The 20,731-nt window shown below is 45.0% G+C and overlaps 1 protein-coding gene and 61 non-coding genes across 62 annotated transcripts in view; all 62 read right to left on the bottom strand.

Annotated features, from left to right (window-relative positions):
- slc60a1a (solute carrier family 60 member 1a) overlaps positions 1 to 20,731 on the bottom strand; it is a 118,045-nt gene that overhangs the window by 31,778 nt on the left and 65,536 nt on the right. The window lies entirely within an intron of this gene.
- On the bottom strand, positions 225 to 297 carry trnaf-gaa (transfer RNA phenylalanine (anticodon GAA)). Its single transcript has one exon. It is a non-coding gene; the product is annotated as a tRNA-Phe (tRNA).
- Positions 495 to 567, bottom strand: trnaf-gaa (transfer RNA phenylalanine (anticodon GAA)). Its single transcript has one exon. It is a non-coding gene; the product is annotated as a tRNA-Phe (tRNA).
- On the bottom strand, positions 765 to 837 carry trnaf-gaa (transfer RNA phenylalanine (anticodon GAA)). Its single transcript has one exon. It is a non-coding gene; the product is annotated as a tRNA-Phe (tRNA).
- On the bottom strand, positions 1,158 to 1,230 carry trnaf-gaa (transfer RNA phenylalanine (anticodon GAA)). The gene has a single exon. It is a non-coding gene; the product is annotated as a tRNA-Phe (tRNA).
- On the bottom strand, positions 1,428 to 1,500 carry trnaf-gaa (transfer RNA phenylalanine (anticodon GAA)). Its single transcript has one exon. It is a non-coding gene; the product is annotated as a tRNA-Phe (tRNA).
- On the bottom strand, positions 1,698 to 1,770 carry trnaf-gaa (transfer RNA phenylalanine (anticodon GAA)). Its single transcript has one exon. It is a non-coding gene; the product is annotated as a tRNA-Phe (tRNA).
- trnaf-gaa (transfer RNA phenylalanine (anticodon GAA)) lies at positions 2,073 to 2,145 on the bottom strand. Its single transcript has one exon. It is a non-coding gene; the product is annotated as a tRNA-Phe (tRNA).
- On the bottom strand, positions 2,718 to 2,790 carry trnaf-gaa (transfer RNA phenylalanine (anticodon GAA)). Its single transcript has one exon. It is a non-coding gene; the product is annotated as a tRNA-Phe (tRNA).
- Positions 3,258 to 3,330, bottom strand: trnaf-gaa (transfer RNA phenylalanine (anticodon GAA)). The gene has a single exon. It is a non-coding gene; the product is annotated as a tRNA-Phe (tRNA).
- trnaf-gaa (transfer RNA phenylalanine (anticodon GAA)) lies at positions 3,528 to 3,600 on the bottom strand. The gene has a single exon. It is a non-coding gene; the product is annotated as a tRNA-Phe (tRNA).
- Positions 3,903 to 3,975, bottom strand: trnaf-gaa (transfer RNA phenylalanine (anticodon GAA)). Its single transcript has one exon. It is a non-coding gene; the product is annotated as a tRNA-Phe (tRNA).
- trnaf-gaa (transfer RNA phenylalanine (anticodon GAA)) lies at positions 4,173 to 4,245 on the bottom strand. Its single transcript has one exon. It is a non-coding gene; the product is annotated as a tRNA-Phe (tRNA).
- trnaf-gaa (transfer RNA phenylalanine (anticodon GAA)) lies at positions 4,443 to 4,515 on the bottom strand. Its single transcript has one exon. It is a non-coding gene; the product is annotated as a tRNA-Phe (tRNA).
- Positions 4,713 to 4,785, bottom strand: trnaf-gaa (transfer RNA phenylalanine (anticodon GAA)). Its single transcript has one exon. It is a non-coding gene; the product is annotated as a tRNA-Phe (tRNA).
- On the bottom strand, positions 4,983 to 5,055 carry trnaf-gaa (transfer RNA phenylalanine (anticodon GAA)). Its single transcript has one exon. It is a non-coding gene; the product is annotated as a tRNA-Phe (tRNA).
- On the bottom strand, positions 5,523 to 5,595 carry trnaf-gaa (transfer RNA phenylalanine (anticodon GAA)). Its single transcript has one exon. It is a non-coding gene; the product is annotated as a tRNA-Phe (tRNA).
- Positions 5,793 to 5,865, bottom strand: trnaf-gaa (transfer RNA phenylalanine (anticodon GAA)). The gene has a single exon. It is a non-coding gene; the product is annotated as a tRNA-Phe (tRNA).
- Positions 6,063 to 6,135, bottom strand: trnaf-gaa (transfer RNA phenylalanine (anticodon GAA)). The gene has a single exon. It is a non-coding gene; the product is annotated as a tRNA-Phe (tRNA).
- trnaf-gaa (transfer RNA phenylalanine (anticodon GAA)) lies at positions 6,438 to 6,510 on the bottom strand. Its single transcript has one exon. It is a non-coding gene; the product is annotated as a tRNA-Phe (tRNA).
- trnaf-gaa (transfer RNA phenylalanine (anticodon GAA)) lies at positions 6,708 to 6,780 on the bottom strand. Its single transcript has one exon. It is a non-coding gene; the product is annotated as a tRNA-Phe (tRNA).
- Positions 6,978 to 7,050, bottom strand: trnaf-gaa (transfer RNA phenylalanine (anticodon GAA)). Its single transcript has one exon. It is a non-coding gene; the product is annotated as a tRNA-Phe (tRNA).
- trnaf-gaa (transfer RNA phenylalanine (anticodon GAA)) lies at positions 7,353 to 7,425 on the bottom strand. The gene has a single exon. It is a non-coding gene; the product is annotated as a tRNA-Phe (tRNA).
- On the bottom strand, positions 7,623 to 7,695 carry trnaf-gaa (transfer RNA phenylalanine (anticodon GAA)). Its single transcript has one exon. It is a non-coding gene; the product is annotated as a tRNA-Phe (tRNA).
- On the bottom strand, positions 7,893 to 7,965 carry trnaf-gaa (transfer RNA phenylalanine (anticodon GAA)). Its single transcript has one exon. It is a non-coding gene; the product is annotated as a tRNA-Phe (tRNA).
- trnaf-gaa (transfer RNA phenylalanine (anticodon GAA)) lies at positions 8,268 to 8,340 on the bottom strand. The gene has a single exon. It is a non-coding gene; the product is annotated as a tRNA-Phe (tRNA).
- trnaf-gaa (transfer RNA phenylalanine (anticodon GAA)) lies at positions 8,538 to 8,610 on the bottom strand. Its single transcript has one exon. It is a non-coding gene; the product is annotated as a tRNA-Phe (tRNA).
- On the bottom strand, positions 8,808 to 8,880 carry trnaf-gaa (transfer RNA phenylalanine (anticodon GAA)). The gene has a single exon. It is a non-coding gene; the product is annotated as a tRNA-Phe (tRNA).
- On the bottom strand, positions 9,183 to 9,255 carry trnaf-gaa (transfer RNA phenylalanine (anticodon GAA)). Its single transcript has one exon. It is a non-coding gene; the product is annotated as a tRNA-Phe (tRNA).
- On the bottom strand, positions 9,453 to 9,525 carry trnaf-gaa (transfer RNA phenylalanine (anticodon GAA)). The gene has a single exon. It is a non-coding gene; the product is annotated as a tRNA-Phe (tRNA).
- Positions 9,828 to 9,900, bottom strand: trnaf-gaa (transfer RNA phenylalanine (anticodon GAA)). Its single transcript has one exon. It is a non-coding gene; the product is annotated as a tRNA-Phe (tRNA).
- Positions 10,098 to 10,170, bottom strand: trnaf-gaa (transfer RNA phenylalanine (anticodon GAA)). Its single transcript has one exon. It is a non-coding gene; the product is annotated as a tRNA-Phe (tRNA).
- Positions 10,473 to 10,545, bottom strand: trnaf-gaa (transfer RNA phenylalanine (anticodon GAA)). The gene has a single exon. It is a non-coding gene; the product is annotated as a tRNA-Phe (tRNA).
- On the bottom strand, positions 10,743 to 10,815 carry trnaf-gaa (transfer RNA phenylalanine (anticodon GAA)). Its single transcript has one exon. It is a non-coding gene; the product is annotated as a tRNA-Phe (tRNA).
- Positions 11,406 to 11,478, bottom strand: trnaf-gaa (transfer RNA phenylalanine (anticodon GAA)). Its single transcript has one exon. It is a non-coding gene; the product is annotated as a tRNA-Phe (tRNA).
- trnaf-gaa (transfer RNA phenylalanine (anticodon GAA)) lies at positions 11,781 to 11,853 on the bottom strand. The gene has a single exon. It is a non-coding gene; the product is annotated as a tRNA-Phe (tRNA).
- On the bottom strand, positions 12,051 to 12,123 carry trnaf-gaa (transfer RNA phenylalanine (anticodon GAA)). The gene has a single exon. It is a non-coding gene; the product is annotated as a tRNA-Phe (tRNA).
- trnaf-gaa (transfer RNA phenylalanine (anticodon GAA)) lies at positions 12,426 to 12,498 on the bottom strand. The gene has a single exon. It is a non-coding gene; the product is annotated as a tRNA-Phe (tRNA).
- trnaf-gaa (transfer RNA phenylalanine (anticodon GAA)) lies at positions 12,696 to 12,768 on the bottom strand. The gene has a single exon. It is a non-coding gene; the product is annotated as a tRNA-Phe (tRNA).
- Positions 13,359 to 13,431, bottom strand: trnaf-gaa (transfer RNA phenylalanine (anticodon GAA)). The gene has a single exon. It is a non-coding gene; the product is annotated as a tRNA-Phe (tRNA).
- trnaf-gaa (transfer RNA phenylalanine (anticodon GAA)) lies at positions 13,629 to 13,701 on the bottom strand. Its single transcript has one exon. It is a non-coding gene; the product is annotated as a tRNA-Phe (tRNA).
- Positions 13,899 to 13,971, bottom strand: trnaf-gaa (transfer RNA phenylalanine (anticodon GAA)). Its single transcript has one exon. It is a non-coding gene; the product is annotated as a tRNA-Phe (tRNA).
- On the bottom strand, positions 14,274 to 14,346 carry trnaf-gaa (transfer RNA phenylalanine (anticodon GAA)). Its single transcript has one exon. It is a non-coding gene; the product is annotated as a tRNA-Phe (tRNA).
- Positions 14,544 to 14,616, bottom strand: trnaf-gaa (transfer RNA phenylalanine (anticodon GAA)). The gene has a single exon. It is a non-coding gene; the product is annotated as a tRNA-Phe (tRNA).
- trnaf-gaa (transfer RNA phenylalanine (anticodon GAA)) lies at positions 15,177 to 15,249 on the bottom strand. Its single transcript has one exon. It is a non-coding gene; the product is annotated as a tRNA-Phe (tRNA).
- trnaf-gaa (transfer RNA phenylalanine (anticodon GAA)) lies at positions 15,814 to 15,886 on the bottom strand. Its single transcript has one exon. It is a non-coding gene; the product is annotated as a tRNA-Phe (tRNA).
- trnaf-gaa (transfer RNA phenylalanine (anticodon GAA)) lies at positions 16,177 to 16,249 on the bottom strand. Its single transcript has one exon. It is a non-coding gene; the product is annotated as a tRNA-Phe (tRNA).
- Positions 16,447 to 16,519, bottom strand: trnaf-gaa (transfer RNA phenylalanine (anticodon GAA)). The gene has a single exon. It is a non-coding gene; the product is annotated as a tRNA-Phe (tRNA).
- trnaf-gaa (transfer RNA phenylalanine (anticodon GAA)) lies at positions 16,717 to 16,789 on the bottom strand. Its single transcript has one exon. It is a non-coding gene; the product is annotated as a tRNA-Phe (tRNA).
- trnaf-gaa (transfer RNA phenylalanine (anticodon GAA)) lies at positions 17,092 to 17,164 on the bottom strand. Its single transcript has one exon. It is a non-coding gene; the product is annotated as a tRNA-Phe (tRNA).
- trnaf-gaa (transfer RNA phenylalanine (anticodon GAA)) lies at positions 17,362 to 17,434 on the bottom strand. The gene has a single exon. It is a non-coding gene; the product is annotated as a tRNA-Phe (tRNA).
- Positions 17,632 to 17,704, bottom strand: trnaf-gaa (transfer RNA phenylalanine (anticodon GAA)). Its single transcript has one exon. It is a non-coding gene; the product is annotated as a tRNA-Phe (tRNA).
- Positions 17,902 to 17,974, bottom strand: trnaf-gaa (transfer RNA phenylalanine (anticodon GAA)). The gene has a single exon. It is a non-coding gene; the product is annotated as a tRNA-Phe (tRNA).
- On the bottom strand, positions 18,277 to 18,349 carry trnaf-gaa (transfer RNA phenylalanine (anticodon GAA)). Its single transcript has one exon. It is a non-coding gene; the product is annotated as a tRNA-Phe (tRNA).
- trnaf-gaa (transfer RNA phenylalanine (anticodon GAA)) lies at positions 18,547 to 18,619 on the bottom strand. The gene has a single exon. It is a non-coding gene; the product is annotated as a tRNA-Phe (tRNA).
- On the bottom strand, positions 18,922 to 18,994 carry trnaf-gaa (transfer RNA phenylalanine (anticodon GAA)). The gene has a single exon. It is a non-coding gene; the product is annotated as a tRNA-Phe (tRNA).
- trnaf-gaa (transfer RNA phenylalanine (anticodon GAA)) lies at positions 19,192 to 19,264 on the bottom strand. The gene has a single exon. It is a non-coding gene; the product is annotated as a tRNA-Phe (tRNA).
- On the bottom strand, positions 19,462 to 19,534 carry trnaf-gaa (transfer RNA phenylalanine (anticodon GAA)). Its single transcript has one exon. It is a non-coding gene; the product is annotated as a tRNA-Phe (tRNA).
- On the bottom strand, positions 19,732 to 19,804 carry trnaf-gaa (transfer RNA phenylalanine (anticodon GAA)). The gene has a single exon. It is a non-coding gene; the product is annotated as a tRNA-Phe (tRNA).
- trnaf-gaa (transfer RNA phenylalanine (anticodon GAA)) lies at positions 20,002 to 20,074 on the bottom strand. Its single transcript has one exon. It is a non-coding gene; the product is annotated as a tRNA-Phe (tRNA).
- trnaf-gaa (transfer RNA phenylalanine (anticodon GAA)) lies at positions 20,377 to 20,449 on the bottom strand. Its single transcript has one exon. It is a non-coding gene; the product is annotated as a tRNA-Phe (tRNA).
- On the bottom strand, positions 20,647 to 20,719 carry trnaf-gaa (transfer RNA phenylalanine (anticodon GAA)). Its single transcript has one exon. It is a non-coding gene; the product is annotated as a tRNA-Phe (tRNA).

Raw genomic sequence — 20,731 nt, 5'->3', positions numbered from 1 at the left:
ACGCTCTCCCAACTGAGCTATTTCGGCACAAAACAGAGGTATTTCGGCACAAAAAAGTGAGTTGGAGTAGCACAGACTACATGAAAAGGATAAGCTACAATTTGTAGGGACCATCGAGAGACTTTTGCAACTTCCCTTAACATGGATAGCGAAAGCAGCTGAAAAGGTGTGGATTTCTGTCCTCGGCAATGCTAAATGTCAAGCTCACATATAGCAAGGACAATTGCCGAAACCCGGGATTGAACCAGGGACCTTCAGATCTTCAGTCTGACGCTCTCCCAACTGAGCTATTTCGGCACAAAACAGAGGTATTTCGGCACAAAAAAGTGAGTTGGAGTAGCACAGACTACATGAAAAGGATAAGCTACAATTTGTAGGGACCATCGAGAGGCTTTTGCAACTTCCCTTAACATGGATAGCAAAAGCAGCTGAAAAGGCGTGGATTTCTGTCCTTGGCAATGCTAAATGTCAAGCTCACGTATAGCAAGGACAATTGCCGAAACCCGGGATTGAACAAGGGACCTTCAGATCTTCAGTCTGACGCTCTCCCAACTGAGCTATTTCGGCACAAAACAGAGGTATTTCGGCAAAAAAAAGTGAGTTGGAGTAGCACAGACTACATGAAAAGGATAAGCTACAATTTGTAGGAACCATCGAGAGGCTTTTGCAACTTCCCTTAACATGGATAGCGAAAGCAGCTGAAAAGGTGTGGATTTCTGTCCTTGGCAATGCTAAATGTCAAGCTCACGTATAGCAAGGACAATTGCCGAAACCCGGGATTGAACAAGGGACCTTCAGATCTTCAGTCTGACGCTCTCCCAACTGAGCTATTTCGGCACAAAACAGAGGTATTTCGGCACAAAAAAGTGAGTTGGAGTAGCACAGACTACATGAAAAGGATAAGCTACAATTTGTAGGGACCATCGAGAGACTTTTGCAACTTCCCTTAACATGGATAGCGAAAGCAGCTGAAAAGGTGTGGATTTCTGTCCTCGGCAATGCTAAATGTAAAGCTCACATATAGCAAGGACAATTGCCGAAACCCGGGATTGAACCAGGGACCTTCAGATCTTCAGTCTGACGCTCTCCCAACTGAGCTATGCTAAATGTCAAGCTCACATATAGCTCACATATAGCTCACATATAGCAAGGACAATTGCCAAAACCCGGGATTGAACCAGGGACCTTCAGATCTTCAGTCTGACGCTCTCCCAACTGAGCTATTTCGGCACAAAACAGAGCTATTTCGGCACAAAAAAGTGAGTTGGAGTAGCACAGACTACATGAAAAGGATAAGCTACAATTTGTAGGGACCATCGAGAGGCTTTTGCATTTTCTGTCAGCATTGATGGGGGAAGCAGCTGAAAAGGCATGGATTTCTGTCCTCGGCAATGCTAAATGTCAAGCTCACATATAGCAAGGACAATTGCCGAAACCCGGGATTGAACCAGGGACCTTCAGATCTTCAGTCTGACGCTCTCCCAACTGAGCTATTTCGGCACAAAACAGAGGTATTTCGGCACAAAAAAGTGAGTTGGAGTAGCACAGACTACATGAAAAGGATAAGCTACAATTTGTAGGGACCATCGAGAGACTTTTGCAACTTCCCTTAACATGGATAGCGAAAGCAGCTGAAAAGGTGTGGATTTCTGTCCTCGGCAATGCTAAATGTAAAGCTCACATATAGCAAGGACAATTGCCGAAACCCGGGATTGAACCAGGGACCTTCACATCTTCAGTCTGACGCTCTCCCAACTGAGCTATTTCGGCACAAAACAGAGCTATTTCGGCACAAAAAAGTGAGTTGGAGTAGCACAGACTACATGAAAAGGATAAGCTACAATTTGTAGGGACCATCGAGAGGCTTTTGCATTTTCTGTCAGCATTGATGGGGGCACAAAAAAGTGAGTTGGAGCAGCACAGACTCCATGAAAAGGATAAGCTACAATTTGTAGGGACCATCGAGAGGCTTTTGCATTTTCTGTCAGCATTGATGGGGGAAGAAGCTCAAAAGGTATGGATTTCTGTCCTCGGCAATGCTAAATGTCAAGCTCACATATAGCAAGGACAATTGCCGAAACCCGGGATTGAACCAGGGACCTTCAGATCTTCAGTCTGACGCTCTCCCAACTGAGCTATTTCGGCACAAAACAGACGTATTTCGGCAAAAAAAAGTGAGTTGGAGTAGCACAGACTACATGAAAAGGATAAGCTACAATTTGTAGGGACCATCGAGAGGCTTTTGCATTTTCTGTCAGCATTGATGGGGGCACAAAAAAGTGAGTTGGAGCAGCACAGACTCCATGAAAAGGATAAGCTACAATTTGTAGGGACCATCGAGAGGCTTTTGCATTTTCTGTCAGCATTGATGGGGGAAGAAGCTCAAAAGGTATGGATTTCTGTCCTCGGCAATGCTAAATGTCAAGCTCACATATAGCAAGGACAATTGCCGAAACCCGGGATTGAACAATGGACCTTCAGATCTTCAGTCTGACGCTCTCCCAACTGAGCTATTTCGGCACAAAACAGACGTATTTCGGCAAAAAAAAGTGAGTTGGAGTAGCACAGACTACATGAAAAGGATAAGCTACAATTTGTAGGAACCATCGAGAGGCTTTTGCAACTTCCCTTAACATGGATAGTGAAAGCAGCTGAAAAGGCGTGGATTTCTGTCCTTGGCAATGCTAAATGTCAAGCTCACGTATAGCAAGGACAATTGCCGAAACCCGGGATTGAACCAGGGACCTTCAGATCTTCAGTCTGACGCTCTCCCAACTGAGCTATTTCGGCACAAAACAGACGTATTTCGGCAAAAAAAAGTGAGTTGGAGTAGCACAGACTACATGAAAAGGATAAGCTACAATTTGTAGGAACCATCGAGAGGCTTTTGCAACTTCCCTTAACATGGATAGCGAAAGCAGCTGAAAAGGTGTGGATTTCTGTCCTTGGCAATGCTAAATGTCAAGCTCACGTATAGCAAGGACAATTGCCGAAACCCGGGATTGAACAAGGGACCTTCACATCTTCAGTCTGACGCTCTCCCAACTGAGCTATTTCGGCACAAAACAGAGGTATTTCGGCACAAAAAAGTGAGTTGGAGTAGCACAGACTACATGAAAAGGATAAGCTACAATTTGTAGGGACCATCGAGAGACTTTTGCAACTTCCCTTAACATGGATAGCGAAAGCAGCTGAAAAGGTGTGGATTTCTGTCCTCGGCAATGCTAAATGTCAAGCTCACATATAGCAAGGACAATTGCCGAAACCCGGGATTGAACCAGGGACCTTCAGATCTTCAGTCTGACGCTCTCCCAACTGAGCTATTTCGGCACAAAACAGAGGTATTTCGGCACAAAAAAGTGAGTTGGAGTAGCACAGACTACATGAAAAGGATAAGCTACAATTTGTAGGGACCATCGAGAGGCTTTTGCAACTTCCCTTAACATGGATAGCAAAAGCAGCTGAAAAGGCGTGGATTTCTGTCCTTGGCAATGCTAAATGTCAAGCTCACGTATAGCAAGGACAATTGCCGAAACCCGGGATTGAACAAGGGACCTTCAGATCTTCAGTCTGACGCTCTCCCAACTGAGCTATTTCGGCACAAAACAGAGCTATTTCGGCACAAAAAAGTGAGTTGGAGTAGCACAGACTACATGAAAAGGATAAGCTACAATTTGTAGGGACCATCGAGAGGCTTTTGCATTTTCTGTCAGCATTGATGGGGGCACAAAAAAGTGAGTTGGAGCAGCACAGACTCCATGAAAAGGATAAGCTACAATTTGTAGGGACCATCGAGAGGCTTTTGCATTTTCTGTCAGCATTGATGGGGGAAGAAGCTCAAAAGGTATGGATTTCTGTCCTCGGCAATGCTAAATGTCAAGCTCACATATAGCAAGGACAATTGCCGAAACCCGGGATTGAACCAGGGACCTTCAGATCTTCAGTCTGACGCTCTCCCAACTGAGCTATTTCGGCACAAAACAGACGTATTTCGGCAAAAAAAAGTGAGTTGGAGTAGCACAGACTACATGAAAAGGATAAGCTACAATTTGTAGGAACCATCGAGAGGCTTTTGCAACTTCCCTTAACATGGATAGCGAAAGCAGCTGAAAAGGCGTGGATTTCTGTCCTTGGCAATGCTAAATGTCAAGCTCACGTATAGCAAGGAAAATTGCCGAAACCCGGGATTGAACCAGGGACCTTCAGATCTTCAGTCTGACGCTCTCCCAACTGAGCTATTTCGGCACAAAACAGAGGTATTTCGGCACAAAAAAGTGAGTTGGAGTAGCACAGACTACATGAAAAGGATAAGCTACAATTTGTAGGGACCATCGAGAGACTTTTGCAACTTCCCTTAACATGGATAGCGAAAGCAGCTGAAAAGGTGTGGATTTCTGTCCTCGGCAATGCTAAATGTAAAGCTCACATATAGCAAGGACAATTGCCGAAACCCGGGATTGAACCAGGGACCTTCAGATCTTCAGTCTGACGCTCTCCCAACTGAGCTATTTCGGCACAAAACAGAGCTATTTCGGCACAAAAAAGTGAGTTGGAGTAGCACAGACTACATGAAAAGGATAAGCTACAATTTGTAGGGACCATCGAGAGGCTTTTGCATTTTCTGTCAGCATTGATGGGGGAAGAAGCTCAAAAGGTATGGATTTCTGTCCTCGGCAATGCTAAATGTCAAGCTCACATATAGCAAGGACAATTGCCGAAACCCGGGATTGAACCAGGGACCTTCAGATCTTCAGTCTGACGCTCTCCCAACTGAGCTATTTCGGCACAAAACAGACGTATTTCGGCAAAAAAAAGTGAGTTGGAGTAGCACAGACTACATGAAAAGGATAAGCTACAATTTGTAGGAACCATCGAGAGGCTTTTGCAACTTCCCTTAACATGGATAGCGAAAGCAGCTGAAAAGGCGTGGATTTCTGTCCTTGGCAATGCTAAATGTCAAGCTCACGTATAGCAAGGACAATTGCCGAAACCCGGGATTGAACCAGGGACCTTCAGATCTTCAGTCTGACGCTCTCCCAACTGAGCTATTTCGGCACAAAACAGACGTATTTCGGCAAAAAAAAGTGAGTTGGAGTAGCACAGACTACATGAAAAGGATAAGCTACAATTTGTAGGAACCATCGAGAGGCTTTTGCAACTTCCCTTAACATGGATAGCGAAAGCAGCTGAAAAGGTGTGGATTTCTGTCCTTGGCAATGCTAAATGTCAAGCTCACGTATAGCAAGGACAATTGCCGAAACCCGGGATTGAACAAGGGACCTTCACATCTTCAGTCTGACGCTCTCCCAACTGAGCTATTTCGGCACAAAACAGAGGTATTTCGGCACAAAAAAGTGAGTTGGAGTAGCACAGACTACATGAAAAGGATAAGCTACAATTTGTAGGGACCATCGAGAGACTTTTGCAACTTCCCTTAACATGGATAGCGAAAGCAGCTGAAAAGGTGTGGATTTCTGTCCTCGGCAATGCTAAATGTCAAGCTCACATATAGCAAGGACAATTGCCGAAACCCGGGATTGAACCAGGGACCTTCAGATCTTCAGTCTGACGCTCTCCCAACTGAGCTATTTCGGCACAAAACAGAGGTATTTCGGCACAAAAAAGTGAGTTGGAGTAGCACAGACTACATGAAAAGGATAAGCTACAATTTGTAGGGACCATCGAGAGGCTTTTGCAACTTCCCTTAACATGGATAGCAAAAGCAGCTGAAAAGGCGTGGATTTCTGTCCTTGGCAATGCTAAATGTCAAGCTCACGTATAGCAAGGACAATTGCCGAAACCCGGGATTGAACAAGGGACCTTCAGATCTTCAGTCTGACGCTCTCCCAACTGAGCTATTTCGGCACAAAACAGAGCTATTTCGGCACAAAAAAGTGAGTTGGAGTAGCACAGACTACATGAAAAGGATAAGCTACAATTTGTAGGGACCATCGAGAGGCTTTTGCATTTTCTGTCAGCATTGATGGGGGAAGAAGCTCAAAAGGTATGGATTTCTGTCCTCGGCAATGCTAAATGTCAAGCTCACATATAGCAAGGACAATTGCCGAAACCCGGGATTGAACCAGGGACCTTCAGATCTTCAGTCTGACGCTCTCCCAACTGAGCTATTTCGGCACAAAACAGACGTATTTCGGCAAAAAAAAGTGAGTTGGAGTAGCACAGACTACATGAAAAGGATAAGCTACAATTTGTAGGGACCATCGAGAGGCTTTTGCATTTTCTGTCAGCATTGATGGGGGCACAAAAAAGTGAGTTGGAGCAGCACAGACTCCATGAAAAGGATAAGCTACAATTTGTAGGGACCATCGAGAGGCTTTTGCATTTTCTGTCAGCATTGATGGGGGAAGAAGCTCAAAAGGTATGGATTTCTGTCCTCGGCAATGCTAAATGTCAAGCTCACATATAGCAAGGACAATTGCCGAAACCCGGGATTGAACCAGGGACCTTCAGATCTTCAGTCTGACGCTCTCCCAACTGAGCTATTTCGGCACAAAACAGACGTATTTCGGCAAAAAAAAGTGAGTTGGAGTAGCACAGACTCCATGAAAAGGATAAGCTACAATTTGTAGGGACCATCGAGAGGCTTTTGCATTTTCTGTCAGCATTGATGGGGGAAGAAGCTCAAAAGGTATGGATTTCTGTCCTCGGCAATGCTAAATGTCAAGCTCACATATAGCAAGGACAATTGCCGAAACCCGGGATTGAACCAGGGACCTTCAGATCTTCAGTCTGACGCTCTCCCAACTGAGCTATTTCGGCACAAAAAAGAGGTATTTCGGCACAAAAAAGTGAGTTGGAGTAGCACAGACTACATGAAAAGGATAAGCTACAATTTGTAGGGACCATCGAGAGGCTTTTGCAACTTCCCTTAACATGGATAGCAAAAGCAGCTGAAAAGGCGTGGATTTCTGTCCTCGGCAATGCTAAATGTAAAGCTCACATATAGCAAGGACAATTGCCGAAACCCGGGATTGAACCAGGGACCTTCAGATCTTCAGTCTGACGCTCTCCCAACTGAGCTATTTCGGCACAAAACAGAGGTATTTCGGCACAAAAAAGTGAGTTGGAGTAGCACAGACTACATGAAAAGGATAAGCTACAATTTGTAGGGACCATCGAGAGGCTTTTGCATTTTCTGTCAGCATTGATGGGGGCACAAAAAAGTGAGTTGGAGCAGCACAGACTCCATGAAAAGGATAAGCTACAATTTGTAGGGACCATCGAGAGGCTTTTGCATTTTCTGTCAGCATTGATGGGGGAAGAAGCTCAAAAGGTATGGATTTCTGTCCTCGGCAATGCTAAATGTCAAGCTCACATATAGCAAGGACAATTGCCGAAACCCGGGATTGAACCAGGGACCTTCAGATCTTCAGTCTGACGCTCTCCCAACTGAGCTATTTCGGCACAAAACAGAGGTATTTCGGCACAAAAAAGTGAGTTGGAGTAGCACAGACTACATGAAAAGGATAAGCTACAATTTGTAGGGACCATCGAGAGGCTTTTGCAACTTCCCTTAACATGGATAGCAAAAGCAGCTGAAAAGGCGTGGATTTCTGTCCTTGGCAATGCTAAATGTCAAGCTCACGTATAGCAAGGACAATTGCCGAAACCCGGGATTGAACAAGGGACCTTCAGATCTTCAGTCTGACGCTCTCCCAACTGAGCTATTTCGGCACAAAACAGACGTATTTCGGCAAAAAAAAGTGAGTTGGAGTAGCACAGACTCCATGAAAAGGATAAGCTACAATTTGTAGGGACCATCGAGAGGCTTTTGCATTTTCTGTCAGCATTGATGGGGGAAGCAGCTGAAAAGGCATGGATTTCTGTCCTCGGCAATGCTAAATGTCAAGCTCACATATAGCAAAGACAATTGCCGAAACCCGGGATTGAACCAGGGACCTTCAGATCTTCAGTCTGACGCTCTCCCAACTGAGCTATTTCGGCACAAAACAGAGCTATTTCGGCACAAAAAAGTGAGTTGGAGTAGCACAGACTACATGAAAAGGATAAGCTACAATTTGTAGGGACCATCGAGAGGCTTTTGCATTTTCTGTCAGCATTGATGGGGGCACAAAAAAGTGAGTTGGAGCAGCACAGACTCCATGAAAAGGATAAGCTACAATTTGTAGGGACCATCGAGAGGCTTTTGCATTTTCTGTCAGCATTGATGGGGGAAGAAGCTCAAAAGGTATGGATTTCTGTCCTCGGCAATGCTAAATGTCAAGCTCACATATAGCAAGGACAATTGCCGAAACCCGGGATTGAACCAGGGACCTTCAGATCTTCAGTCTGACGCTCTCCCAACTGAGCTATTTCGGCACAAAACAGAGGTATTTCGGCACAAAAAAGTGAGTTGGAGTAGCACAGACTACATGAAAAGGATAAGCTACAATTTGTAGGAACCATCGAGAGGCTTTTGCAACTTCCCTTAACATGGATAGCGAAAGCAGCTGAAAAGGTGTGGATTTCTGTCCTTGGCAATGCTAAATGTCAAGCTCACGTATAGCAAGGACAATTGCCGAAACCCGGGATTGAACAAGGGACCTTCAGATCTTCAGTCTGACGCTCTACCAACTGAGCTATTTCGGCACAAAACAGAGGTATTTCGGCACAAAAAAGTGAGTTGGAGTAGCACAGACTACATGAAAAGGATAAGCTACAATTTGTAGGGACCATCGAGAGACTTTTGCAACTTCCCTTAACATGGATAGCGAAAGCAGCTGAAAAGGTGTGGATTTCTGTCCTCGGCAATGCTAAATGTAAAGCTCACATATAGCAAGGACAATTGCCGAAACCCGGGATTGAACCAGGGACCTTCAGATCTTCAGTCTGACGCTCTCCCAACTGAGCTATTTCGGCACAAAACAGAGCTATTTCGGCACAAAAAAGTGAGTTGGAGTAGCACAGACTACATGAAAAGGATAAGCTACAATTTGTAGGGACCATCGAGAGGCTTTTGCATTTTCTGTCAGCATTGATGGGGGCACAAAAAAGTGAGTTGGAGCAGCACAGACTCCATGAAAAGGATAAGCTACAATTTGTAGGGACCATCGAGAGGCTTTTGCATTTTCTGTCAGCATTGATGGGGGAAGAAGCTCAAAAGGTATGGATTTCTGTCCTCGGCAATGCTAAATGTCAAGCTCACATATAGCAAGGACAATTGCCGAAACCCGGGATTGAACCAGGGACCTTCAGATCTTCAGTCTGACGCTCTCCCAACTGAGCTATTTCGGCACAAAAAAGAGGTATTTCGGCACAAAAAAGTGAGTTGGAGTAGCACAGACTACATGAAAAGGATAAGCTACAATTTGTAGGGACCATCGAGAGGCTTTTGCAACTTCCCTTAACATGGATAGCAAAAGCAGCTGAAAAGGCGTGGATTTCTGTCCTCGGCAATGCTAAATGTAAAGCTCACATATAGCAAGGACAATTGCCGAAACCCGGGATTGAACCAGGGACCTTCAGATCTTCAGTCTGACGCTCTCCCAACTGAGCTATTTCGGCACAAAACAGAGGTATTTCGGCACAAAAAAGTGAGTTGGAGTAGCACAGACTACATGAAAAGGATAAGCTACAATTTGTAGGGACCATCGAGAGGCTTTTGCATTTTCTGTCAGCATTGATGGGGGCACAAAAAAGTGAGTTGGAGCAGCACAGACTCCATGAAAAGGATAAGCTACAATTTGTAGGGACCATCGAGAGGCTTTTGCATTTTCTGTCAGCATTGATGGGGGAAGAAGCTCAAAAGGTATGGATTTCTGTCCTCGGCAATGCTAAATGTCAAGCTCACATATAGCAAGGACAATTGCCGAAACCCGGGATTGAACCAGGGACCTTCAGATCTTCAGTCTGACGCTCTCCCAACTGAGCTATTTCGGCACAAAAAAGAGGTATTTCGGCACAAAAAAGTGAGTTGGAGTAGCACAGACTACATGAAAAGGATAAGCTACAATTTGTAGGGACCATCGAGAGGCTTTTGCAACTTCCCTTAACATGGATAGCAAAAGCAGCTGAAAAGGCGTGGATTTCTGTCCTCGGCAATGCTAAATGTAAAGCTCACATATAGCAAGGACAATTGCCGAAACCCGGGATTGAACCAGGGACCTTCAGATCTTCAGTCTGACGCTCTCCCAACTGAGCTATTTCGGCACAAAACAGAGGTATTTCGGCACAAAAAAGTGAGTTGGAGTAGCACAGACTACATGAAAAGGATAAGCTACAATTTGTAGGGACCATCGAGAGGCTTTTGCATTTTCTGTCAGCATTGATGGGGGCACAAAAAAGTGAGTTGGAGCAGCACAGACTCCATGAAAAGGATAAGCTACAATTTGTAGGGACCATCGAGAGGCTTTTGCATTTTCTGTCAGCATTGATGGGGGAAGAAGCTCAAAAGGTATGGATTTCTGTCCTCGGCAATGCTAAATGTCAAGCTCACATATAGCAAGGACAATTGCCGAAACCCGGGATTGAACCAGGGACCTTCAGATCTTCAGTCTGACGCTCTCCCAACTGAGCTATTTCGGCACAAAACAGAGGTATTTCGGCACAAAAAAGTGAGTTGGAGTAGCACAGACTACATGAAAAGGATAAGCTACAATTTGTAGGGACCATCGAGAGGCTTTTGCAACTTCCCTTAACATGGATAGCAAAAGCAGCTGAAAAGGCGTGGATTTCTGTCCTTGGCAATGCTAAATGTCAAGCTCACGTATAGCAAGGACAATTGCCGAAACCCGGGATTGAACAAGGGACCTTCAGATCTTCAGTCTGACGCTCTCCCAACTGAGCTATTTCGGCACAAAACAGAGGTATTTCGGCAAAAAAAAGTGAGTTGGAGTAGCACAGACTACATGAAAAGGATAAGCTACAATTTGTAGGAACCATCGAGAGGCTTTTGCAACTTCCCTTAACATGGATAGCGAAAGCAGCTGAAAAGGTGTGGATTTCTGTCCTTGGCAATGCTAAATGTCAAGCTCACGTATAGCAAGGACAATTGCCGAAACCCGGGATTGAACAAGGGACCTTCACATCTTCAGTCTGACGCTCTCCCAACTGAGCTATTTCGGCACAAAACAGAGGTATTTCGGCACAAAAAAGTGAGTTGGAGTAGCACAGACTACATGAAAAGGATAAGCTACAATTTGTAGGGACCATCGAGAGACTTTTGCAACTTCCCTTAACATGGATAGCGAAAGCAGCTGAAAAGGTGTGGATTTCTGTCCTCGGCAATGCTAAATGTAAAGCTCACATATAGCAAGGACAATTGCCGAAACCCGGGATTGAACCAGGGACCTTCAGATCTTCAGTCTGACGCTCTCCCAACTGAGCTATGCTAAATGTCAAGCTCACATATAGCTCACATATAGCTCACATATAGCAAGGACAATTGCCAAAACCCGGGATTGAACCAGGGACCTTCAGATCTTCAGTCTGACGCTCTCCCAACTGAGCTATTTCGGCACAAAACAGAGCTATTTCGGCACAAAAAAGTGAGTTGGAGTAGCACAGACTACATGAAAAGGATAAGCTACAATTTGTAGGGACCATCGAGAGGCTTTTGCATTTTCTGTCAGCATTGATGGGGGCACAAAAAAGTGAGTTGGAGCAGCACAGACTCCATGAAAAGGATAAGCTACAATTTGTAGGGACCATCGAGAGGCTTTTGCATTTTCTGTCAGCATTGATGGGGGAAGAAGCTCAAAAGGTATGGATTTCTGTCCTCGGCAATGCTAAATGTCAAGCTCACATATAGCAAGGACAATTGCCGAAACCCGGGATTGAACCAGGGACCTTCAGATCTTCAGTCTGACGCTCTCCCAACTGAGCTATTTCGGCACAAAAAAGAGGTATTTCGGCACAAAAAAGTGAGTTGGAGTAGCACAGACTACATGAAAAGGATAAGCTACAATTTGTAGGGACCATCGAGAGGCTTTTGCAACTTCCCTTAACATGGATAGCAAAAGCAGCTGAAAAGGCGTGGATTTCTGTCCTCGGCAATGCTAAATGTAAAGCTCACATATAGCAAGGACAATTGCCGAAACCCGGGATTGAACCAGGGACCTTCAGATCTTCAGTCTGACGCTCTCCCAACTGAGCTATTTCGGCACAAAACAGAGGTATTTCGGCACAAAAAAGTGAGTTGGAGTAGCACAGACTACATGAAAAGGATAAGCTACAATTTGTAGGGACCATCGAGAGGCTTTTGCATTTTCTGTCAGCATTGATGGGGGCACAAAAAAGTGAGTTGGAGCAGCACAGACTCCATGAAAAGGATAAGCTACAATTTGTAGGGACCATCGAGAGGCTTTTGCATTTTCTGTCAGCATTGATGGGGGAAGAAGCTCAAAAGGTATGGATTTCTGTCCTCGGCAATGCTAAATGTCAAGCTCACATATAGCAAGGACAATTGCCGAAACCCGGGATTGAACCAGGGACCTTCAGATCTTCAGTCTGACGCTCTCCCAACTGAGCTATTTCGGCACAAAACAGAGGTATTTCGGCACAAAAAAGTGAGTTGGAGTAGCACAGACTACATGAAAAGGATAAGCTACAATTTGTAGGGACCATCGAGAGGCTTTTGCAACTTCCCTTAACATGGATAGCAAAAGCAGCTGAAAAGGCGTGGATTTCTGTCCTTGGCAATGCTAAATGTCAAGCTCACGTATAGCAAGGACAATTGCCGAAACCCGGGATTGAACAAGGGACCTTCAGATCTTCAGTCTGACGCTCTCCCAACTGAGCTATTTCGGCACAAAACAGAGGTATTTCGGCAAAAAAAAGTGAGTTGGAGTAGCACAGACTACATGAAAAGGATAAGCTACAATTTGTAGGAACCATCGAGAGGCTTTTGCAACTTCCCTTAACATGGATAGCGAAAGCAGCTGAAAAGGTGTGGATTTCTGTCCTTGGCAATGCTAAATGTCAAGCTCACGTATAGCAAGGACAATTGCCGAAACCCGGGATTGAACAAGGGACCTTCACATCTTCAGTCTGACGCTCTCCCAACTGAGCTATTTCGGCACAAAACAGAGGTATTTCGGCACAAAAAAGTGAGTTGGAGTAGCACAGACTACATGAAAAGGATAAGCTACAATTTGTAGGGACCATCGAGAGACTTTTGCAACTTCCCTTAACATGGATAGCGAAAGCAGCTGAAAAGGTGTGGATTTCTGTCCTCGGCAATGCTAAATGTAAAGCTCACATATAGCAAGGACAATTGCCGAAACCCGGGATTGAACCAGGGACCTTCAGATCTTCAGTCTGACGCTCTCCCAACTGAGCTATGCTAAATGTCAAGCTCACATATAGCTCACATATAGCTCACATATAGCAAGGACAATTGCCAAAACCCGGGATTGAACCAGGGACCTTCAGATCTTCAGTCTGACGCTCTCCCAACTGAGCTATTTCGGCACAAAACAGAGCTATTTCGGCACAAAAAAGTGAGTTGGAGTAGCACAGACTACATGAAAAGGATAAGCTACAATTTGTAGGGACCATCGAGAGGCTTTTGCATTTTCTGTCAGCATTGATGGGGGAAGCAGCTGAAAAGGCATGGATTTCTGTCCTCGGCAATGCTAAATGTCAAGCTCACATATAGCAAGGACAATTGCCGAAACCCGGGATTGAACCAGGGACCTTCAGATCTTCAGTCTGACGCTCTCCCAACTGAGCTATTTCGGCACAAAACAGAGGTATTTCGGCACAAAAAAGTGAGTTGGAGTAGCACAGACTACATGAAAAGGATAAGCTACAATTTGTAGGGACCATCGAGAGACTTTTGCAACTTCCCTTAACATGGATAGCGAAAGCAGCTGAAAAGGTGTGGATTTCTGTCCTCGGCAATGCTAAATGTAAAGCTCACATATAGCAAGGACAATTGCCGAAACCCGGGATTGAACCAGGGACCTTCACATCTTCAGTCTGACGCTCTCCCAACTGAGCTATTTCGGCACAAAACAGAGCTATTTCGGCACAAAAAAGTGAGTTGGAGTAGCACAGACTACATGAAAAGGATAAGCTACAATTTGTAGGGACCATCGAGAGGCTTTTGCATTTTCTGTCAGCATTGATGGGGGCACAAAAAAGTGAGTTGGAGCAGCACAGACTCCATGAAAAGGATAAGCTACAATTTGTAGGGACCATCGAGAGGCTTTTGCATTTTCTGTCAGCATTGATGGGGGAAGAAGCTCAAAAGGTATGGATTTCTGTCCTCGGCAATGCTAAATGTCAAGCTCACATATAGCAAGGACAATTGCCGAAACCCGGGATTGAACCAGGGACCTTCAGATCTTCAGTCTGACGCTCTCCCAACTGAGCTATTTCGGCACAAAACAGACGTATTTCGGCAAAAAAAAGTGAGTTGGAGTAGCACAGACTACATGAAAAGGATAAGCTACAATTTGTAGGAACCATCGAGAGGCTTTTGCAACTTCCCTTAACATGGATAGCGAAAGCAGCTGAAAAGGCGTGGATTTCTGTCCTTGGCAATGCTAAATGTCAAGCTCACGTATAGCAAGGAAAATTGCCGAAACCCGGGATTGAACCAGGGACCTTCAGATCTTCAGTCTGACGCTCTCCCAACTGAGCTATTTCGGCACAAAACAGACGTATTTCGGCAAAAAAAAGTGAGTTGGAGTAGCACAGACTACATGAAAAGGATAAGCTACAATTTGTAGGAACCATCGAGAGGCTTTTGCAACTTCCCTTAACATGGATAGCGAAAGCAGCTGAAAAGGTGTGGATTTCTGTCCTTGGCAATGCTAAATGTCAAGCTCACGTATAGCAAGGACAATTGCCGAAACCCGGGATTGAACAAGGGACCTTCACATCTTCAGTCTGACGCTCTCCCAACTGAGCTATTTCGGCACAAAACAGAGGTATTTCGGCACAAAAAAGTGAGTTGGAGTAGCACAGACTACATGAAAAGGATAAGCTACAATTTGAGAGGCTTTTGCATTTTCTGTCAGCATTGATGGGGGCACAAAAAAGTGAGTTGGAGCAGCACAGACTCCATGAAAAGGATAAGCTACAATTTGTAGGGACCATCGAGAGGCTTTTGCAACTTCCCTTAACATGGATAGCAAAAGCAGCTGAAAAGGCGTGGATTTCTGTCCTTGGCAATGCTAAATGTCAAGCTCACGTATAGCAAGGACAATTGCCGAAACCCGGGATTGAACAAGGGACCTTCAGATCTTCAGTCTGACGCTCTCCCAACTGAGCTATTTCGGCACAAAACAGACGTATTTCGGCAAAAAAAAGTGAGTTGGAGTAGCACAGACTCCATGAAAAGGATAAGCTACAATTTGTAGGGACCATCGAGAGGCTTTTGCATTTTCTGTCAGCATTGATGGGGGAAGCAGCTGAAAAGGCATGGATTTCTGTCCTCGGCAATGCTAAATGTCAAGCTCACATATAGCAAGGACAATTGCCGAAACCCGGGATTGAACCAGGGACCTTCAGTCTGACGCTCTCCCAACTGAGCTATTTCGGCACAAAACAGAGCTATTTCGGCACAAAAAAGTGAGTTGGAGTAGCACAGACTACATGAAAAGGATAAGCTACAATTTGTAGGGACCATCGAGAGGCTTTTGCATTTTCTGTCAGCATTGATGGGGGCACAAAAAAGTGAGTTGGAGCAGCACAGACTCCATGAAAAGGATAAGCTACAATTTGTAGGGACCATCGAGAGGCTTTTGCATTTTCTGTCAGCATTGATGGGGGAAGAAGCTCAAAAGGTATGGATTTCTGTCCTCGGCAATGCTAAATGTCAAGCTCACATATAGCAAGGACAATTGCCGAAACCCGGGATTGAACCAGGGACCTTCAGATCTTCAGTCTGACGCTCTCCCAACTGAGCTATTTCGGCACAAAACAGAGGTATTTCGGCACAAAAAAGTGAGTTGGAGTAGCACAGACTACATGAAAAGGATAAGCTACAATTTGAGAGGCTTTTGCATTTTCTGTCAGCATTGATGGGGGCACAAAAAAGTGAGTTGGAGCAGCACAGACTCCATGAAAAGGATAAGCTACAATTTGTAGGGACCATCGAGAGGCTTTTGCATTTTCTGTCAGCATTGATGGGGGAAGAAGCTCAAAAGGTATGGATTTCTGTCCTCGGCAATGCTAAATGTCAAGCTCACATATAGCAAGGACAATTGCCGAAACCCGGGATTGAACCAGGGACCTTCAGATCTTCAGTCTGACGCTCTCCCAACTGAGCTATTTCGGCACAAAAAAGAGGTATTTCGGCACAAAAAAGTGAGTTGGAGTAGCACAGACTACATGAAAAGGATAAGCTACAATTTGTAGGGACCATCGAGAGGCTTTTGCAACTTCCCTTAACATGGATAGCAAAAGCAGCTGAAAAGGCGTGGATTTCTGTCCTTGGCAATGCTAAATGTCAAGCTCACGTATAGCAAGGACAATTGCCGAAACCCGGGATTGAACCAGGGACCTTCAGATCTTCAGTCTGACGCTCTCCCAACTGAGCTATTTCGGCACAAAACAGAGGTATTTCGGCACAAAAAAGTGAGTTGGAGTAGCACAGACTCCATGAAAAGGATAAGCTACAATTTGTAGGGACCATCGAGAGGCTTTTGCATTTTCTGTCAGCATTGATGGGGGAAGCAGCTGAAAAGGCATGGATTTCTGTCCTCGGCAATGCTAAATGTCAAGCTCACATATAGCAAGGACAATTGCCGAAACCCGGGATTGAACCAGGGACCTTCAGATCTTCAGTCTGACGCTCTCCCAACTGAGCTATTTCGGCACAAAACAGAGCTATTTCGGCACAAAAAAGTGAGTTGGAGTAGCACAGACTACATGAAAAGGATAAGCTACAATTTGTAGGGACCATCGAGAGGCTTTTGCATTTTCTGTCAGCATTGATGGGGGCACAAAAAAGTGAGTTGGAGCAGCACAGACTCCATGAAAAGGATAAGCTACAATTTGTAGGGACCATCGAGAGGCTTTTGCATTTTCTGTCAGCATTGATGGGGGAAGAAGCTCAAAAGGTATGGATTTCTGTCCTCGGCAATGCTAAATGTCAAGCTCACATATAGCAAGGACAATTGCCGAAACCCGGGATTGAACCAGGGACCTTCAGATCTTCAGTCTGACGCTCTCCCAACTGAGCTATTTCGGCACAAAACAGACGTATTTCGGCAAAAAAAAGTGAGTTGGAGTAGCACAGACTACATGAAAAGGATAAGCTACAATTTGTAGGAACCATCGAGAGGCTTTTGCAACTTCCCTTAACATGGATAGCGAAAGCAGCTGAAAAGGCGTGGATTTCTGTCCTTGGCAATGCTAAATGTCAAGCTCACGTATAGCAAGGAAAATTGCCGAAACCCGGGATTGAACCAGGGACCTTCAGATCTTCAGTCTGACGCTCTCCCAACTGAGCTATTTCGGCACAAAACAGACGTATTTCGGCAAAAAAAAGTGAGTTGGAGTAGCACAGACTACATGAAAAGGATAAGCTACAATTTGTAGGGACCATCGAGAGGCTTTTGCAACTTCCCTTAACATGGATAGCAAAAGCAGCTGAAAAGGCGTGGATTTCTGTCCTTGGCAATGCTAAATGTCAAGCTCACGTATAGCAAGGACAATTGCCGAAACCCGGGATTGAACAAGGGACCTTCAGATCTTCAGTCTGACGCTCTCCCAACTGAGCTATTTCGGCACAAAACAGACGTATTTCGGCAAAAAAAAGTGAGTTGGAGTAGCACAGACTCCATGAAAAGGATAAGCTACAATTTGTAGGGACCATCAAGAGGCTTTTGCATTTTCTGTCAGCATTGATGGGGGAAGCAGCTGAAAAGGCATGGATTTCTGTCCTCGGCAATGCTAAATGTCAAGCTCACATATAGCAAGGACAATTGCCGAAACCCGGGATTGAACCAGGGACCTTCAGATCTTCAGTCTGACGCTCTCCCAACTGAGCTATTTCGGCACAAAACAGAGCTATTTCGGCACAAAAAAGTGAGTTGGAGTAGCACAGACTACATGAAAAGGATAAGCTACAATTTGTAGGGACCATCGAGAGGCTTTTGCATTTTCTGTCAGCATTGATGGGGGCACAAAAAAGTGAGTTGGAGCAGCACAGACTCCATGAAAAGGATAAGCTACAATTTGTAGGGACCATCGAGAGGCTTTTGCATTTTCTGTCAGCATTGATGGGGGAAGAAGCTCAAAAGGTATGGATTTCTGTCCTCGGCAATGCTAAATGTCAAGCTCACATATAGCAAGGACAATTGCCGAAACCCGGGATTGAACCAGGGACCTTCAGATCTTCAGTCTGACGCTCTCCCAACTGAGCTATTTCGGCACAAAACAGACGTATTTCGGCAAAAAAAAGTGAGTTGGAGTAGCACAGACTACATGAAAAGGATAAGCTACAATTTGTAGGAACCATCGAGAGGCTTTTGCAACTTCCCTTAACATGGATAGCGAAAGCAGCTGAAAAGGTGTGGATTTCTGTCCTCGGCAATGCTAAATGTAAAGCTCACATATAGCAAGGACAATTGCCGAAACCCGGGATTGAACCAGGGACCTTCAGATCTTCAGTCTGACGCTCTCCCAACTGAGCTATTTCGGCACAAAACAGAGCTATTTCGGCACAAAAAAGTGAGTTGGAGTAGCACAGACTACATGAAAAGGATAAGCTACAATTTGTAGGGACCATCGAGAGGCTTTTGCATTTTCTGTCAGCATTGATGGGGGCACAAAAAAGTGAGTTGGAGCAGCACAGACTCCATGAAAAGGATAAGCTACAATTTGTAGGGACCATCGAGAGGCTTTTGCATTTTCTGTCAGCATTGATGGGGGAAGAAGCTCAAAAGGTATGGATTTCTGTCCTCGGCAATGCTAAATGTCAAGCTCACATATAGCAAGGACAATTGCCGAAACCCGGGATTGAACCAGGGACCTTCAGATCTTCAGTCTGACGCTCTCCCAACTGAGCTATTTCGGCACAAAACAGAGGTATTTCGGCACAAAAAAGTGAGTTGGAGTAGCACAGACTACATGAAAAGGATAAGCTACAATTTGTAGGGACCATCGAGAGGCTTTTGCAACTTCCCTTAACATGGATAGCAAAAGCAGCTGAAAAGGCGTGGATTTCTGTCCTTGGCAATGCTAAATGTCAAGCTCACGTATAGCAAGGACAATTGCCGAAACCCGGGATTGAACAAGGGACCTTCAGATCTTCAGTCTGACGCTCTCCCAACTGAGCTATTTCGGCACAAAACAGACGTATTTCGGCAAAAAAAAGTGAGTTGGAGTAGCACAGACTCCATGAAAAGGATAAGCTACAATTTGTAGGGACCATCGAGAGGCTTTTGCATTTTCTGTCAGCATTGATGGGGGAAGCAGCTGAAAAGGCATGGATTTCTGTCCTCGGCAATGCTAAATGTCAAGCTCACATATAGCAAGGACAATTGCCGAAACCCGGGATTGAACCAGGGACCTTCAGATCTTCAGTCTGACGCTCTCCCAACTGAGCTATTTCGGCACAAAACAGAGGTATTTCGGCACAAAAAAGTGAGTTGGAGTAGCACAGACTACATGAAATGGATAAGCTACAATTTGTAGGGACCATCGAGAGGCTTTTGCATTTTCTGTCAGCATTGATGGGGGAAGCAGCTGAAAAGGCATGGATTTCTGTCCTCGGCAATGCTAAATGTCAAGCTCACATATAGCAAGGACAATTGCCGAAACCCGGGATTGAACCAGGGACCTTCAGATCTTCAGTCTGACGCTCTCCCAACTGAGCTATTTCGGCACAAAACAGAGGTATTTCGGCACAAAAAAGTGAGTTGGAGTAGCACAGACTACATGAAAAGGATAAGCTACAATTTGTAGGGACCATCGAGAGGCTTTTGCAACTTCCCTTAACATGGATAGCAAAAGCAGCTGAAAAGGCGTGGATTTCTGTCCTTGGCAATGCTAAATGTCAAGCTCACGTATAGCAAGGACAATTGCCGAAACCCGGGATTGAACAAGGGACCTTCAGATCTTCAGTCTGACGCTCTCCCAACTGAGCTATTTCGGCACAAAACAGACGTATTTCGGCAAAAAAAAGTGAGTTGGAGTAGCACAGACTCCATGAAAAGGATAAGCTACAATTTGTAGGGACCATCGAGAGGCTTTTGCATTTTCTGTCAGCATTGATGGGGGCACAAAAAAGTGAGTTGGAGCAGCACAGACTCCATGAAAAGGATAAGCTACAATTTGTAGGGACCATCGAGAGGCTTTTGCATTTTCTGTCAGCATTGATGGGGGAAGAAGCTCAAAAGGTATGGATTTCTGTCCTCGGCAATGCTAAATGTCAAGCTCACATATAGCAAGGACAATTGCCGAAACCCGGGATTGAACCAGGGACCTTCAGATCTTCAGTCTGACGCTCTCCCAACTGAGCTATTTCGGCACAAAACAGAGGTATTTCGGCACAAAAAAGTGAGTTGGAGTAGCACAGACTACATGAAAAGGATAAGCTACAATTTGTAGGGACCATCGAGAGACTTTTGCAACTTCCCTTAACATGGATAGCGAAAGCAGCTGAAAAGGTGTGGATTTCTGTCCTCGGCAATGCTAAATGTAAAGCTCACATATAGCAAGGACAATTGCCGAAACCCGGGATTGAACCAGGGACCTTCAGATCTTCAGTCTGACGCTCTCCCAACTGAGCTATTTCGGCACAAAACAGAGG

This window comes from Gasterosteus aculeatus, chromosome 17 (assembly GCF_964276395.1).
Source record: "Gasterosteus aculeatus chromosome 17, fGasAcu3.hap1.1, whole genome shotgun sequence".
NCBI classification, from domain to species: Eukaryota; Metazoa; Chordata; class Actinopteri; order Perciformes; family Gasterosteidae; genus Gasterosteus; species Gasterosteus aculeatus.
Note: the sequence above shows the minus strand (reverse complement) of the source record. Positions and strands in the feature narration are given on the sequence as shown.